General features: G+C 34.7%; 1 long non-coding RNA gene across 1 annotated transcript; it reads right to left on the reverse strand.

The window, feature by feature from the left end:
* Positions 1 to 343: 343 nt before the first annotated feature.
* Positions 344 to 2323, reverse strand: LOC135121222 (uncharacterized). The gene is made up of 7 exons (XR_010278894.1): positions 2137 to 2323; positions 1907 to 2013; positions 1690 to 1842; positions 1505 to 1624; positions 1293 to 1380; positions 561 to 1226; positions 344 to 508 (listed from the first exon to the last, which is right to left on the reverse strand). It is a non-coding gene; the product is annotated as an uncharacterized LOC135121222 (long non-coding RNA).
* Positions 2324 to 14020: the final 11697 nt, after the last annotated feature.

The raw sequence follows: 14020 nt of genomic DNA on the forward strand, positions 1-14020 counted from the left end.
CGAGCCGTGGGGCGGGGTAAGTTATTGCTGCCACGCGCCGCGCTTAAACTCCAGTTTCTTTTTTGTTTATGTAAAGAAATAATGACCCCTGATGCTATTTGCAATATAATCTGCGGTCACTCCTGATTGAGAGCTCGAGTGTTCGAATTTTTTAACTCGGTTGAGCGCTAGGAATTGTCATTAATAAACAAATAAACAAATGGATGAGGTTATCCTCATTTTATTATCTTTACCTTTGTTCTTCTTTTGCTTTTTTTCGCTTGCCTTCTTATTACGTTATAAGCACGAAATTTGCTTTTTTTTTTTCTTTTTCTTATTTTATCTCCTATTCCATTCTTTTTTTTTTTATATTTTACTTGAGAATATTGCCTTTCAATTTTTCTCTTTTTCTACTCTTTCGCGCATTTCAAAAAGTTCCTCATTATTTCTATTTTTCTTTTATTACCTACTAAGTTTCATCCTTTTCAATCTTTTTGCGCCTTCATTCATTTAACTCATTCTTCTACCTCTTTAATACACTGAGTAAAAAGCATGCAAAATCATCTAGCAGGTTCTACCACCTGGAATACTCAAAGGCTCCGGGGGTTTTCACAACCTTGTAATGGCTAATGGATATCAAACTGACCTTGCCCTGCCATGACATACATGACTTATTCTTTATAATTGAGAAAATAGGAGAAAAAGAAATAAGTTCACATGAAAAACTCGTAAATCTGTCACAGGCATTCAAATAGTTATGAGTAGCGTACATGATGACATAAAAAGCAAAAAGGCAATATAGATATTACAGCCTGAAACAGACCTTGAAGCGTGAAAAAATACTTTTGGCCTAGATCAATTGCTGCTTCATTGGTAAAAATGCAAGACTTTGTATTACTTCAAAAGGAGAAGAAGAGTCTATTCCACAATATGCTAACAGACTTAATCACTTAGCCCGAGAAATTCAGGAGCATTGTACTGTAAAAGAATTAACCCCTTTTATCTCTAAAATTCGCGATTACTTTAAACTATTGCTCTAATTTACAGTGTGGAGCTAATATAAGTACGACAAGATATCACTAGAGCAACTTTACACCGATTCGAACGAATTGAACTATATTATGCTTTGTTATTATAAGCGGAGACTAGAAAATAAGAAGAAGGAACCGCATCTACATCTTTGAAAACAACAACTTATGGTAACGTCACCTCACGGGACAGAAAAAATTCAACCATTAATGTTTCTTCTAATTTCATATGTAAGGGTTGTAATATTTACGAAGTAATTGCTCTCTTTTAAAAACTCGTTGAACCTTTTGTGGCAAGATAGGGCACATTGCCTAAGCGCCTTTATCAAAAAAAGCCCAGAAGCCGTGTCAATTTCGATATTCCCTAAAAACCCTAATCGGAATTTAGTATTGACTCTGCGTCGGATTCAAATTTTATCAAAGATAAGATTTGGTAGAAGATATGTATTTTAAAAAAGCCTTCCATTAAAACAATAAAAGAAAACTTAAAATCTTACCAAGCTGCTTATTTATAAGTTCAACATAAGGGCAACGTAGTCTAAGCCCTTCTTTCTTTCATAATCTAAATTCAGTATGATAATTAAAGGAGAATGTACACTACAAAATTTGACTTGAAGCTGTTACGATTAAAAGAAAAAAATATTAGTTGCAGAAGGATCTCTAAAAAGTTGGATGTATACACCTTCTATTAAAAAACCTCTAGGCTCAAAGGCTTTATGTCCTCAGATCCTTGACCAGAACAACGAGACATTCTTAGAACAGTACAAGTTAGCTATATCTTAAAAACACGGCCCCGTAAGTTAAACTCTTTAAGATCCGTCAGTGCGAAATATATCTCAAATGTATAATGAATAAATAAAAAGTAAGCAAAATTAGTTGTCCCCAATGCAATAGATTACCTGGTCAACTTTTGTATTGGATACTTTCCAATAGGATTTACCTTCTTTTGATAGCTACCAGTTTGTTCTTATTGGAACGAGGCTAATACTAAACATAGCAGTTTTCACTAAAAATAAAGACGAAAGAAAAGACAAATTTGTTGACTAGAATATATGCCATAACAAGCATATAAAAAAAACAAACAGGTCAATTTGACCACGTTAATAACACTATTGAGAAAACTAAGAACCGATAAAGGAGTGAATATGTAGACGAAACTTTAAAGGCTTTCTTAAGACGAGAAGGTATTCTACATACCAGTCTTTAAGGATACTCCTCAGTTATGCATAGTGAACGTAGCATTCAAACAATTTGTAATATGACCTGACGCATCTTAACAGCAACCAAAGTACCATTGAAATATTGGAGCGAAGCTATATGAGATGCCGACTTCATTACCAACTACAGCCGTTAAAATGACAATGTATTCACACCAAACCAGATTTATGGATTACAATCACGAGACATTAAAACTTATATGCTTCTCGATTGCATCGCTTACTTTTATGATTCAGAATATAAACGGGAAATCCCAAAATAGAGCAAATACTGGCAATATTCTCTCGAAACAGATGAATACACCCTACAAACACCAATAAAGTCGTCCGTTCTAGAGATGTAGAGAATTTTTCCGAATAACAGAAATGAAATAATTGACAGAAACCTTACCAACTTATCTTCATCACATTTAGAAAGGGTCAGCGGAATCGACAGAAGGCTTTACATCACGGCACCACCTTTACCCAATATTACCTTAGACCATTATAAAAATTCTACTTTACTGATAAAGAAAATATCGCTACCAATTGATTTAAGTGGAGTCAAAATACCTCCAACACTTTAGACTTTAACCTAATTACAAATCATGATAAGCCAATGCTAAATATTTACAAGACACAAGTGACGTATTACCGTCCACTATTATAAATAAAAATAGTATTACTGATCAAGTTAAAAATGGACATGAAAAATACACACTCACTAAAACCACAAATCAGTAAAAACATGCACGATGACTTACTTATCAACGATAATAATAAACTGATTAAACAATCAGAAAATCCCCAATGGTGCACAATTCACTCAAAATACAACAATTACAACAGATTCATCTAAAAATAAGAAACAACGATTAAAACTAAACTAAAAAGAAGATTCAGGGCAAATAAAGACTAAATCACACCCAAAAAAACGGTGACCGCTGCAAGAGTAGTTTACTAAAGTCTGACGAAAATTTGCAAATCAATTCTGGTTATAAGTCCTATTATTTGTCTGATTACGAACCCTTATTTATTGAACAAATTCCCGCTCTAGAAGTAGAGAATAAGTATAAAAGAACTCATCAAATTTCTGATAAAGAACAAAAATCTACAATTAAAAAGAACAAAAATAACAATTCATTGTTTTGTAGCATATATTTAACCTTTAAGGAGGCAATGAATACAGAGGGCAAGAGGAAATACATGGAGTCTGCCCCTAAAGTACTCTCCTCTTTGCACATATATGATGGCTCTAAAAATAAAAAAATTTCTGAAGCTAGTGAAACAGGAAATACCTACTACTTACTTCATCATATAAAAAAACAAGTAATCTCTACAAAGCAAAGCGAACAGCTAGTGATAGCAGCAAAGGGAAGGTATTGTTTTTAATGTAGTTCCCTCCCCCGTACTTTCTAAAAAAAACTTTTTGATTGTTGTTAAATATTGCAAAATTTAAAAAAAGCCATTACATCTTGCAGATATTGCTACGACTTTCATACACAAAATTAGACAAGCAAGTTTATGTTTATATGCACAGTGTGTATTTAATTTAAAACTTACTATCTACTGAACAAAGATAACCACTGCTCGACCATTTTACAAGAAGAAAAAGGGTATCTTTGAAATTAGTTGCAAGCTATGGATTATTGAGGTCTACAAGATTATTTTACAAAGATCTATTAAAACGATTACTTAAATTTGGGTTACATGCGAAGTATACTTGATTGCATATTTATTGGGAAATTTTTTTCGATACCATAGTTGGCATATACGAGGATGGCTTTATAATTTTGGGTGACGCACAAAGATTTTTAGAAAAGATGAGGGGCGAATATGAGTTTAAGGAGTCGCCACAAGTAATAAAATTTTGGGATTATATACAAATTTAACAGATACAGATGATACAATTTTCGCTCGACCAATCCTAAATAATTGAACAACTGCCATATAAATACAATATAAATTCCTATTTCTTAGAAATATAAAACTCTAACTACCAAAACGATGCCTCATCAACGAGCAATAGAACAACCTTGTGTAACAGTCTTGTGGGTTCTATAAAAGTATCGTGATATACAAGGCGATACATCATACGTGACTACTCTTATTGTGAGATTTCTACAGAACACTGGTAATGATCACTTATTATTTGCACAGAAGACATTGAAGTAACGGAAATATGAATGATAATATTGTCCTCGCCTTCTATTTTGATGCATCCTGGCAGATAGTTAAGATTATCGTACCACAAAGGGATGTATTATATTTATGAATGGAAACCCCGTTACCTGGAAGACTAAGATCGATAGAACAACCTACATAAATCCTCTTGCGAAGCGGAATATATAGCTTTAAGTAGTGCTATTGCAAGTACTACTTTCATTAAAAAACTTATTAAGTGAATTAATTCCAATTCCTCACTTTTAGTGCGTGTACATGCAGCTAATGAGCTGTAGTTAACATTGTTAAAGGATCGTCTTCTCCATAGGGAATACGCTAAATTGATATTGCTTTTCACTTTGTCAAACAAGCTGTAAATCAAAAAAACTAACATGCTCATATAAATTCAGAGCAAAATACTGCTATTATATTTACAAAACCACTTTCAAAACAGAAACACGACAAACTGAACATTCAAAATTTTTAAATAAGCTGAGGATTGTGTAATACAGGGTTATACTATAAAAATTTCAAAAATTAACCTCTCACCAACCAATATTTTAAAGTTTAAAATTTACTCAATCGCCATATCATTTAAACATAGGGTTAAACTTGGAATTTTGCATTATTATTTTTTAATTTTGTAAAGTATATATATATATATATAGGTTAAAAGTAATTAAAGGGTAAGACGTTTTCTCCTCATTTATTGTCTCCCCTTTTATTCCTCTTTTGCCTTTTTTTCGTTGCCTTCTTATTATCCTTGCCCATCGTCGTCACTACATAGTCCCCGTGGGGCGGCCAGGGAAAATTTGTTGTCAATGACGACTCCCAAAGCTTTCGCTTAAGAAAACTACGGAATCTTCACTCCATCAAAGGTTAAAAATCAGCAAAGGGTCGCGGTTTATGGTAATTAAAAGGGCTGTGCTAGCTTGTAAGCCTTAAGTTTCTGTTTAAATGCTGAAACGAAAATATAATTATAAACGATTTAAAAAAATAGTATTAGTAGCTCGCAACTCAAATGAATCCTACCAAAATAAAGCTGAGGACACATTCTAGACCACAGCACTTAGATCTTTACTTATTAGACATACTATTGAAGACATAAGTCATTCTTGAAAACAATAAGGGGACCGAGTAACTGCCAGTGGTCTCAAAGCGTTTCTGAAGCTTTGCTCATGTTCGGTGAAGCTTGAGTGTTGTTAATATATGTTTATGTTTCCGGGGTGATAATAATTTAATTAAGCCCGCTAAACGGTTGTGATTATATGATGTTTTATATAGGGAATTTTTTTTAAATTATTACTTTACATAATACCTACTTGGCGCAGTCTTGCTATTAGGAGCTTTTCCTCTAATGATATTGCTAACGGGCTCGTTGTCTCTGTATATTAGCCCTTCAGCCTTTTATTCTAAAAAAACTTTTTTAATTAAGTTTTCAAGGAATTATCTCAGTAGTAATTATGCTTAGGGCCACATATCCCGCTTGACATTTATATTTGTGTTCTTTGTTTCTGTCTAAATTACTCTTCCATGTCACTACGTTATTATTGTTTATGATATGTCCCATGGTTTTCCTTCTCTCGAATGTATCTGTCCCAGATGAGTATGAGCAGCATCGTATATAAAAAGGTGCCGTGGGATTACCTATTCTATGTATGGAGTGCTCTTCGGTGTTTACTGGGTGACTGAGCATCCGTACTGCTGCTGTAGATGGTAACGTCATTCTTGTGTTAAAATCTCCCTAGTTGTGAGGTGGTAAAAGATGCCTGTGCATGTGAAGGCTATGTACCTAAGGCTTCTTGTAAGACGAGCATAGTTTGTTTGCTTCATAAAAATCTGGCGGTTCGAGCTGAGTTTTAGTTAGTAGTGGCGAGTTACTTTACTTACTAGATTTTATCTCGTAGGCTTCGCCTAACTGGGTTAATAAAATTGCTTGAATAATAAGAATTCCACAAGTAGTCTCTTTAATGCCTGAGCCTAGAATCCTTGTCACGTTCAATGGATACTACTTCGAAATCTTCCTGAACTTGTTTATTATGTAAGATTGGTCTCTGAATAGAAAACAATCATTTATGTAGGTTTCAATTATTGTTTCACGATCGATAGAGTAAAATACGCAGCGGTCGATGAGAGACTGTACGTATGACGTGAGCTTGCGATAAAAAAGCCTTGCTGATTTTTTAGTCCACCAATTGCAACTTTTACCCTGTCCACATATATTTCTTTCTTTTGGGTAGTGCTGAATAGATGAGTAGCCTTGCCATGGGCCTAATTTATACTTAATTACATACATGCCTTGGGATATATGAATGTAGACAGGATTTTCAAGTTTTATGTGTAAGAAAGCTGGGTTCATATCGGCTAAGAGCATGGCATAATTTTGAGCTGTGCCATAATTATTAGTGTGCGAAGTGTATTATAAGTCGAGAACTGGAGAGTATGTTTCATGGTATTCGATGCCTTTCTCTTGCATATATTTCCTGGCATAGAGTTTCTACCTTTATAATGATTGCGTTTGTTATGTAACTTCTACGTGGTTGTAATATTTTAAATCAGGAGTAATTGAGCTCGACGAGTTAATGTGAATCTGCTGCGCCTTATGACTAATATTTTTTTTTTCCAGCTAAAGCATAGCGGCTTTTTTATAGTCCTCTTAATCAGGTTTTTCGTAGCCTCTGTATAGGTAAGTAGTGAGCTCAAACGACTTCCATATTGATATCTGTGTCGTTTTCAAAAACTTCGTTTGTTTTAACCTTTATAGATTCTTAAATCGGTTATTCATTCTGCTGCGAATATTCGATTGCTAGTTGTTTCGACTCAATTGCTGACCATTGTTGTTTACTGGGCCTTTAGGTTTCCGTTTTAAAGTTGTGATTTCAAATCTGATGGGCCTTCTGTGTTTGTTCTCCTCTTTTATATTTTTGTTCCGTATGGTATTCTTGAGGGATAAAAATCGTTATTATCGTTTTGTTTTTTTAGTTATTCTCCTTGGGATATCTTTAATCTATGTCCGAGAAGTTTTTGTCGTTAATTTTTATGCATCTAGATATTGGTTGTTATTTATTATCTTTGATTAGTTTCAAGACTTTTTTTTTGGTATCGTGTAAATTTTGTGTACTGTTTTTGGTGTGTCTTTATCTGGAAAATGTTATACTTGTGTCCAATTCTTAAATCTTGTCGCCTTGGTCTATTATATGTGGGGTTCAGTGAATTCGGGCCGTTTTAGTTTTTTTTTAAATTTGTGAAGATGCAAATTTTCTTAATTTTTCCAATAGCAGTTTTTTTCGTTATCTTCGGAGTTGGCTTTTTTATCGTCTTCAGACCCTTGTGTTGGTGGTTAAACTATATTACCCGTGCTTTTTTTCTTAAGGACGTTGCTCCGTTAGTACGTTACCTTTGATTGTCGGGGTATGTGTTTTCACAGCGCACATGTTTTTAGATTTAATATTTCCGTATTTAAGTTTAAGATTCTGTATTCGTCAGTTTAGCTGAGGTTTGGTAGCGTCTTAGTTTTGTGTCTATGATTGAGTATTTTGTCGAAGGCATGAACTACAGAATTAGTTTGTTAGCGCGTTGCTTACAGAGGTTCTACTTTAGTAGAACAAAATAACGAACTAACAATCTCAAGGAACCCTCCGATCTAAGTACAATTTCCTCTCTTTAATACCGTAAACGTCATTAGGGGTTTTATTTTCATTGTTACGGAAGTGTCGATTAATAATGAATACTGCGTAAGTTATCTCCTCGTCCTAGTATTCAGATCCTAATCTAGATTGTTTTTAAACTGAGTATATACTGATGACAACATTTAAAAGTGGTTGTTACTATAATTTTAATTTTCTGAATCCGTTTTAGCTCTTTGTTAATAAGTTACATACCGTTTTTCGACTCTAATCTCTTCTGTGATTGATAGCTTATATTTGTCGTTAACGTATCTGTTAAGTTTGTACTTATTATGTGCCGATACCCAGTAGTAAAGGGCGCATTTAATTTGGTCTTTGGCCCTGGTGATGAATTAATATCTTTGTAGATTTAGCATCTGTTAAATAGCGTATTGTTTGCCAAGTTTCGAGATTATGCCCTGCCGAAGTGCATCGATGTATAACAGTTCGCCAGATTCCTTCTGTTTATGGGACCTGATTGACTTATTTAGCTTTTTCTTTTTTAATTTCCTGGCGATACAAATGTCAAAGCAGTGGTTCCTTCGTGGCTGTAGTTCAGGTATTCTATGTTTAAGTTACTTGTAGTTGGTTTATCAGTACTTTAAAGTTCAAGTGGGCTGTCTTGGTCGCTATGTGCTCGTCGTTCATGTTTGCAAAGTTTGTCTGGTTTTTGTAGACCGTTTTTCTCGTCTCTCTCATCACTAGGCGCCCGTTATTGGACTTACTGTGACTGTTATAGCGTTGAAAGTCGTGGTATATTAACTTTTATCCAGTTTACCGATAGACAGGAGTTTGTGTTTAAATAAACTGTCGAACAGAGCTCGGCCATTATAAATATGTTAAGTTTTTCTGCTTTTTTTGTGTATATTTCCCTTTTTATTGCGTTTATGATGTTGTTTTCGTCTTTAACATCATATATTAGTTTTTCGTCCTTAATGGTGAGTGGATATACAGCAGTTTTAACAGTCAGTGTAAGAGGCCTTGAGCCTTATCCCAGAGAGAAGGGCATTGTTAAGGGTTTGATTTTAAAGAGGCATAATGGCTAGTATCGTGGTCGATTTTAGATTCATTTTTCCCCAAACCGAACTTAGACTACCACAGACGTAAAAATCGAAAACTGGTCTATCTAATATGTTAATTATAATAGAGACCAAGAATCGAGGAAACGAGTATGAACAAAAGAACCTAGCATAAACGACGAACTCACTATGATAATAGAGTCTTCCTCTCTCTTAAGCTATAATGAAGCTATGAAAGTGTCTAATTACGGAGAATACAGACCTCCGAGCTTGGCTTAATAATTACCTACAATGAATTTACAACCTCAAACTGTCTAACTTTAAAGAGAACACTAATGTACTATAGACCATAAAAATTGCACGTCGATTTTAGATTCCTTTCAAAAGTTAGTAGATTCTATTGTCTTGAAGTACTGAGGCATACGTGTTGTTAAAATTTGTGCTTCTTCTCTACTTTCAAAAAGCTGATTTAATGTGCTTTATGCTGTGGCAAAAGGTGCACTAGGAAATTTTATGCTTTCAGTATTCATAATTGTGTAGCGCGTTACATCTGTAATAACTGTATGCCATCTCTGTTTGCCCAATATTTTGATAATAGGTGAACTGTTTGAATTTGTACTTGCATTGCTGTGGCGGATGGATTCCGTGGCATCTGAAGCATTTAGTGACGTATTTTTTGTTGTGTCATGGGGGCCAATACATTTCCGCTACTGTCGCTTTTGTTTGCGTTTATTATCTCGCAGACTTTTGTGTTATACCTGTTTTGGCATGAAGTAAGGAGTTTCATTGTTGTTGCTGTAGTAATGTTCTGTTGATATTACGTCATATTTATATTCTTGGCCGCTTCTATAGGTTAGGACGATCATTTAAACAAATCATCAACTTAGAATATTCGTCATCACTTTAATGGTGCACTGCTCCTGTATTATGACTACAAGGTAATCAAGTAGCTTTCTTTTTTTTTTGTTGCAATGGGAAGCTCCTAGAGCCTTGCCTTTAGTAGCTAGTTATTGTTAAACTCTTTAAGTCTTGATTAAAAAATTCCTCGTTATTTGCTCATAGTTACTCTTATTCCAATCGCTGACTTCTTAAGCAGAAAGAAAACGTCATGTTGCCTTGTTCAGTGAAGGCTAGTTTAATATCCAAAGGCAATGCTCCATAGTAAAGATCCTTGTCAGTTTGTATTAGTAATCATCAGTGTTTGAAAGAGAGTCCGTGCTTATAACGTCAAAATTTGAACAGAATACCGAGGTAAACTTAATTAAATTGAAGCAAACTAAAAACCACGCAATGATGAGCAGCGATTCCGTGGCCTCTATATATAGTGTTAGTGCGGTAATATAGTGGATTCATTCCAAATTTTTAGTCAATGGGGCTGTCTGGGTTTTAATATGGACGTACGTGGCTAACAAAAATACAAAAGGTTGTGTTTAAAGAAACTTAAGATCATACTTCCGTGACACATTTTATGTTGGAAAGTCTCATATACCGAGATTCTCCTATAGACATTCTTAAAGGTTTTTTTAAAGCTTTTTGATGTTTAACTTATCAAGGTCAAGTGCACCACATTTAAACGAAGCGTGGATCGTATATTAAAATTCTTATTCAAGTATTTAATGAGAGCCTCAAAATTAGGTTGTCACCTATAATGGTGCCATGGCCTTTAAACTTTTTAGGAAGAGAGGTTTAAAGTTAAAATAAGTCTTCCTATATCTGTTCCTTCTTCAAAATAGTATGGCGTGGCACTTCGCGAAATTCGCATTGTTAATCGATCCTTTAAATAAGCTAAATTAAGTTAACATAAATTTTATTAAAAAAGTTGAGGATTTTAAGTTGGAGGGGGGTGGAAGGGGGGATGACATTAACATAGACACAGAACTCCAAAAATTTGTGTGATATGTAAATATTAAGTGCTTATAACTTGGAGGGCAAAGTTGTATAAATATATATGTAAGCTAGCCAATGGTGCGGCCCGAGAGACTAATTTCTTCTATGGGTGGTTGTGAGAGGCTGCCTCTAGCGATGAGTAGCGTCGCAGGGTTAGTGAAAATTAATAAATTATGGTATATAGTTTCTGTACTGAATAAATTTCATAAAACTTGCACTACTAGAAAGGTAGTGCACCAGAACAACAAGTATGGAGAAGATCGTTAGACAGGCATAATAAGGACACCCGGGGGCCCTGCACGAGGCACAAAGCAGAATGCGCACTAGATCATTTTGTAAATAATCATTTGTAACATGTCAAAGCTATTTAAAGTTTAATAAAAGAAGACGATGCATTTTTTGTTATAAAAATATTAATTGTGTTTTTGCATTAACCTCAAATTGTTGAGGGGTACTATGTGTTAGGGTATTTAAACCTTAACCTTTGGAAATTAACTGTTCACAGATATATATTTATAAGTTAAAGATGTACGGGCGAGACTTAGACGAAAGCGCAGAAAAAAAATTAATGAGACTTTTTTTTAAGCGAATGTTACTTATATGCTGATAATTTTGCGATAAAACAATATTTAAAGCAATCAAAAGACTTGCCTAAAATGACAATTTGCTTTAAAAAATTATGAACTGGAGTCTTTGCTCAACATAATGGCTTTTCCGGAAAACAACCTGATAATCTGTAATATCATCAACAAATTTTAGGGGCCCTGAAAGAATCATAGGCTCTGCAACTCTATCTAAGCGGGAGAGTGAGCTAAAGAAACTCCAGTCCTTAGCTTGGTTGTTTAAGAAGTGTTTTCGGTAGACAAACAACCTTTTAACGGTATATTACGATGAGTAGTAAATGAGTTAATGAACTTATTATAATAAATGCTTGCAACAAGTGAAAGAATTTAACCATTTTATTTATAAACTCCATCGTATAAAACGCTCATTTAATGATAAGTTTGTCATTAAGAGATGGGAGTTCATGCTTTGTCGTAAAAACTAAAGATTGGTCAGCGCAGCGGAGAATAAAGAAATTTGTCTTGGTGTTACAGTCCCTTATTTCTATAGATAGCTTAAGATACCTGTCTTTAGTTCTATGGAGCGCATTATAAACTATAATGCCCTTTTCACAGCTACGAATAACGAGCAGAGCATTTGTCTTTCTAAAGATTAATCCAATGAAGGATTTAACATTTTGGGAATGAGGTACACCTTTTTTATATATAAGCTAGAGTCCTTCGAAGTAAATTGATGTTTTCATTTTGGCTCGTATGTAAACCGTGTTAATTCACTTTAATTTCATTTGTTATGCATCGGTTTGGTTCTTTCATAAGGTTTAACTGAACTTAGTGCAGCCAAAAATACATTAGCCGCCATACACTTTGTCACCAAGGAACTTCTTTATCAATCAAAGATTTATTCATGCATCTCATTTAAAACCAGTGGCCCCCAACCTTTAAAATACAGCGTACCACCGTTTCAAAGAAGTGAAGTATGGTTGACTCCCTTATGAAAAATACATTAATTTAGAAATAATTAGTCTATTAATTATTGGATACATGTTTTAATAATGCAACATTTTATGTGAATAAAATTAATGAGATTTTTTCGCTTGCATTATATTTACTCGTTGCGAAATTCTGGGACTAATACTGCTGCTTAAAGCTGCAAGCATGTCGTCGGTAGCGTCCAACCGTTCCTTGTCTTTGATGAGAAGCAGATTGAGAAATCCTCTTGCACAAAAAAGTTGTCGAATACATATCAAGACACAGCATAGCGTTATCTCAAAGCTTAGTTTGTTTTATAAGATTGCTTTTTGCGCCAGAACATTTCGAGGTTAATGCCTAATTCGAACGTATCCTTGTCTTTGCTAAAAAATTTGACGACTTCTTGGATTTCATTAGGGACTCTTCTGTTAACACAGAAAGTGTTTCGAATTAATTTTTGATAGCTTCCATCTCCACATCGTTGCATTTCTAGAACGTACCTTGTAAACTCCTTAAGTTCGTGGAGGTAATATATAACATTTAATTGAACTTGACCGTGATATGCGAGCGATCTTTGGCGTCAATGAAAGCCTTGAGCGTTGGAAACGCCAAATAATTTGTTGCTTCAATTTTTCCTATCCACAGTTCGAGTTTTCAAATAATCGCGAAAAGTTTGTCTTCGAACCCGAAGGTGTTTGCGCTACCTTCCAGTTTCGTATTGCTCGAATCTTATAGCTGCAACTAAGTTTGTGTGTTTGGAAATGTACACAAGATAGGTCAGCCGTATCTCGAATTTTGGATTACAAAAAATCCTTTTTCAATTGAAAAAACGCTTAGCTCTTCCCACTGCTCATATAACCTTCTTAGCATATTTCCTTTGGACAGTCTTCAAACCTCCATATGGAAAGTAGTGTTTCGTTTTCGGAGTCTATATCAAAGTAAAATTTTAAAAATACGCGTAACAAGAGCACTGTTTTTGAGTGCATTCACCAATGTTATCCCCAGCAACGTTTTTAATGCCAGTGCTTGTTGATGAATTTTGCATTGTGTTGTCGCTATTCTCCAATTTTTTTCTTTCACCAACGTTGCTAGGCAGGAGAGTGATCCTAGCGAGCGCTCCATTCGTTCAGAAGTCAACTACATTTCCATAGAATAACGAATTTGTCGTAATAATCGGTTATTATTTTCATTACATCCGTTCCAGATGTAGTTTGAAGTTCTCTCTTATTAATAGTTTCTCTTTAATTGGGTATGCTCGTTCATAAATCGAACAAAGACCAAAAATAGGCCACACTGTGTAAGCTCGGTACATTTCGTCGCCCTGTAAGACCATATAAGTTGAATTTTTAACTATCATCAAAAGTTGTTCTTCAGTATCTTATTAGAAAATGATGAGGGCAAGGTTAAATACGCGGCCTTTAAAGACCGAAAAAGAGTGTCGTGTCGTGGGAATGGAACCCATGACCTTGAGTACGCCGCCAATGCTCTTAACCGCGGAGTTACGAACGACAACTTTCGATCCCGGTTGATGATTTCGTGTATTTAAGCTGT

Source organism: Zophobas morio, unplaced genomic scaffold (genome assembly GCF_036711695.1).
Source record: "Zophobas morio isolate AGI-343-1 ecotype UQ-CSIRO unplaced genomic scaffold, CSIRO_AGI_Zmor_V1 ptg000532l, whole genome shotgun sequence".
Classification (NCBI taxonomy): Eukaryota; Metazoa; Arthropoda; class Insecta; order Coleoptera; family Tenebrionidae; genus Zophobas; species Zophobas morio.